Here is a 4,431-nt window from a genome sequence, read left to right on the forward strand (position 1 = left end):
ATTTTTTTTTTTTTTTTTTTTGTTTCATTTTTATGAATAAAGGTGTGCCTTTGTTGAAATCTTAATATTGTTTACGAGTTTTGTGTCAACTATTTACCAGTTTCAAAACAAGAAAGACATTTGATATGCAAGCCACAATAGTGGTACCAAGTTTACATTTTAAAACAAATGGTGGAAACAGTTTATATCTTTCGATTATATTTTCTGCTTCATATTCATTCAGGAAAACTTCTTTTATGCCAAATAATTTTTCAAACATTTACCTGTAATCTGGAAGAACTCAGAAAAATACCTAAACAAAAGGAAAGATTAGAAATAAGTAACAGTTGTAATTGCTTGAAGGTAGAAGAAACAAATTCCAAAAATTTATTCTAATAATAGTCAACAAGTAAGAATATTTATCTGATGGATTTATAAAATTCTTCAGTAAAATCTCAAAAGTGTTATTATACATGCAAACATTATTTTTGATTTATTTTTAAACTTTGACTTTTGGTGTGGAGAAAGTTATAGTTGATTTCCTTGGCCTGTTGCTTAAAGAAGTTAATGCTTCATATCTTATTGAATGTTTTGTGATTTCCAAGACAAAGACACTAACAGAGTTCATATAGCTGTGTATAGGTGCTCTGATGAAATACAGTTCATTGGAGGTAATTCCAGAACAAATCAGCCAGTTAAACTTAAAAAGTAACATATTTTCAGATGGACTGAAATGTGGCATGAGGATAGGTTTGGAGCTAAAACAATTCCCAAGATTTTAGCTAAATTTCATCAACTGTCCATAACTTACCAGTGAAATCATTTTGAGATCAAATGTTGATCTTGCATTTTTCATACTATCATTACTTTCCCCTTTTAGTGAGCTATATAAAAGTATATATATCTAAAATTAGGTGTTCATATTGAAATACAGAAAGCCAAATACTACTGAAATCATGTTTTACCCTGTACAAAGGCCTATACACAATATGTTAAAATTGATTATAGCAGAGAAATGACAGATCAATGAATTTTCTAAAATTCAGTATTTGAGAAGTTAAATGGTCACTTCCGATATTAATTTATTTTTGAAATTTTCATTTTTTATCCTGCATCAAAAACATTTTTGGAATCTACAGATTATATGATTTTATATATACATACATACACACACACACACACACACACACATAAGGTAATTTGAAAAATGTAAGGTCAGTGCTTGACCTCAAAATGACTCTGTTCATAAGTTTTGTAAAATTTGGATAAATTCTTTGGAATCTCCCCCTCCACTCAGATTTATCCTTGTGCTGTGTTTCAGCAAAATTGAAGAGGTAATAGTAGGATCCACTGTGTGGTCTGTCTTGGAATCACTCATTGCTGTAAAGCAGGAGAACACTCTAACATATATCTGAGTAACTTGTAGCTGACCTCAAATCCTTTTATGAGTTTGATAAAGATAATAGGAAACTACTCTTCAGTAGATCATAATTCTTGGCAAAAAGAAAGTTTAAAAATATTTAGAGGCTTAAGAAAAGTTTGTGAATCTATATAGTTTTTTGTTCCTCTCTCTCCTTTCAACACTAAAATGAGAGCAAACATTTTCAAATGAGAAAAGAATCAAAAGCTACTCTTTTAAAGCTGGTCTTTTTGCAGGTATTATTGTAGAAATTGATGCAACTTTTGAGCCCTAGTTCTATCATTCACTCCCAATTCAAATGTCAACAACAAGACAACGTTTCCTTTTTTTCCTATCTCTAATATTTCTACAATTCTAACATCTTTCCCATTTAAAAGAAGATCCCTACTTGGTGGCAACAAAATGCATTTTTTATACTGATTAGTAAATACATGTACATCCATGCACACACATACCTACATATATATTCATTATGCCCAGAATGGAACTGCAAAGACCATAGTTCAACTGAGGATTTAATACATGTATTGTGTAGAGTGTTTATGTTTATTAGTAGCAAGAGGCCTTACAGAGAGCTCATCTGTTTTGCAGGTCCAGTTGGTAGAATGACTGGATTCAGGTCATCAAGGGTTGAATTCTGAGCACATGCATTCAAATTCTGAATACATTAGATATTGTCACATATAGTTTGTGTGTGTGTGCATGCACATATGTGTAAATGTGTATAAAAGTGCGTGTGTATATATATATATATATATATATATATATACACACACGCTCTACTTTGAGCCTTTTGCTACTAATAAACTTGCATTATATAATATGTGTATTGAGTCCTCATTTGAACTATAGTCTCTTCAATTCCATATGGGACATATTTTATATTACATGGAAAAATATGAGCAAGAGAAATGATATTCTTAAGATTATAAACCTGGAAAAGTACAGGACAAGTTATTACACTTGAAAAAGTTCAGGTAAAGTACAGAACAAGAAAATTTTTACTTAAAAGTATTGCAGCTAAGGATAAAATTTCAAATAAAATATTTAAATTTAGAAAATATTAGCTTTTATTAAAACTAAAAATGTTATTACAAGTTATTACTTCTATTTGTAATTACTTGTTACTTCTATTAAAAATTAAAAATAACTCAAAATATACTTTGCACTTTAAAAAAATTCATTTTTTAAAATTATTAATTAATAATTGGAAATTTGAAAATAGGTTATAGTAGAATTCTAATTTAAAAGAAGCCTCATCATCATCATCATCGTTTAACGTCCACTTTCCATTCTAGCATGAGTTGGACGATTTGACTGAGGACTGGCAAGCCAGAAGGCTGCACCAGGCTCCAGTCTGATCTGGCAGAGTTTCTACAGCTGGATGCCCTTCCTAACGCCAACCACTCCGAATGGTGCTTTTACATGCCACCGGCACAAGGGCCAGTCACACGGTACTGGCAACGGCCATGCTCAAAAGGTGTTTTTTACGTGCCACCTGCACGGGAGCCAGTCCAGTGGCACTGGCAACGACCTCGCTCGAAGGATTTTCTAACATGCCTCCAGCACAAGTGCTAGAAGGCGACACTGGTAACGATTACACTCAAATGGTACTATTTACGGGCCACTAACATGGAAGCCAGACAGCTGCTCTGGCAATAAACACGCTCGGACAGTGCTGTTAGTGCTCCACTGGCGCAGGTGCCAGTCATCGAGTATGGTTCAGTTACAATTTCGATTTCACTTGCCCCAACATGTCTTTGCAAGCAGAGTTTAGTGTCCAATGTCATATATATGTGTGTGTGTGTGTGTATATGTTTGTGTCTGTGTTTGTTCCCCCATCATCGCTTGACAATCGATGTTGATGTGTTTACGTCCCCGTAACTTAGCGGTTCAGCATAAGAGACCGATAGGATAAGTACTAGGCTCACAGAGAATAAGTCCTGGGGTCGATTTGCTTGACTAAAGGCAGTGCCCCAGCATGGCCACAGTCAAATGACTGAACTAAATAAAAGTAGTACATAATTAGTTAGTAAATAAATATAATAATGCAAAAATTAGTTATATATTACAGTAAAATCTACTTATAACAACAAATTCACAGTAAAATTTGCTTGAGTCATTGCCACGTCTTCACATTTTTAGTCTTGACCCAATGCCTATTTTTAACATAATGAATTTGTCTACCATATATACTATTCTCCTTTGCATAAAACTTTAGCTATATTGGTGCTCCTGGCTCTTATTTTTTAAGTATTCTAGTGTGTTAATAGTTTAACAAAATGATGGTACCCTTTTTTAATTATAATGTTACTTTGTAAATTAAAATCAAATAATTTTTAATATTCAAATTTTATCCTTAGCTGCAATATTTAAAATTTTTTCTTGTTCTGTACATTACCAGATGTAATAAGTTGTCCTGAACTTTTCCAAGTGTAATAACTTGTCCTCACATTTTTCCATGTAATTCATGTTTTTTCCAGGCTATGCTTCTATGCTAATTAATAATGTGTCAAATGTGTCAATTAGTGGTGTCATTGATAATTTTTTCTTTACCTCAATGACACCGGTGACATATATTAAAAGTCCCCTTATAGAACTATATTCATAAAAAAGTATAGAACTATATTATCACCCTCAAATTTGAGAAACAAACACTCATAACTTTTTCTTTTAAAACTTCATGATATGCGAGTGATACCATGAAATTCCTTGAATTGAGCTCTGTCATTTAAGCTTAATTAAAATATAGTTTGTTTTTAAAATAAAAAATTAATTATACTTAAATCCAATTTTTTGCTTTATATTTTTTTCATGATATTTTACCTCACAACTTTTTTGATACAAATTTTTGTTGCATGGGACCAAAACTATAAAATCCTTCATGCTTTCTTCTATCATTGAAGCTAAGATAAGTATATTTTGCTTTTAAGATAAAAAAAAGTTATTTAGATCTAAACTTTATTGGTGCCATTACTTACTCTCTTATAACATTGCTACAAATTTTAATGTAAACTTTTTTCTACTGGATC

Source organism: Octopus bimaculoides, chromosome 14 (assembly GCF_001194135.2).
Source record: "Octopus bimaculoides isolate UCB-OBI-ISO-001 chromosome 14, ASM119413v2, whole genome shotgun sequence".
NCBI classification, from domain to species: Eukaryota; Metazoa; Mollusca; class Cephalopoda; order Octopoda; family Octopodidae; genus Octopus; species Octopus bimaculoides.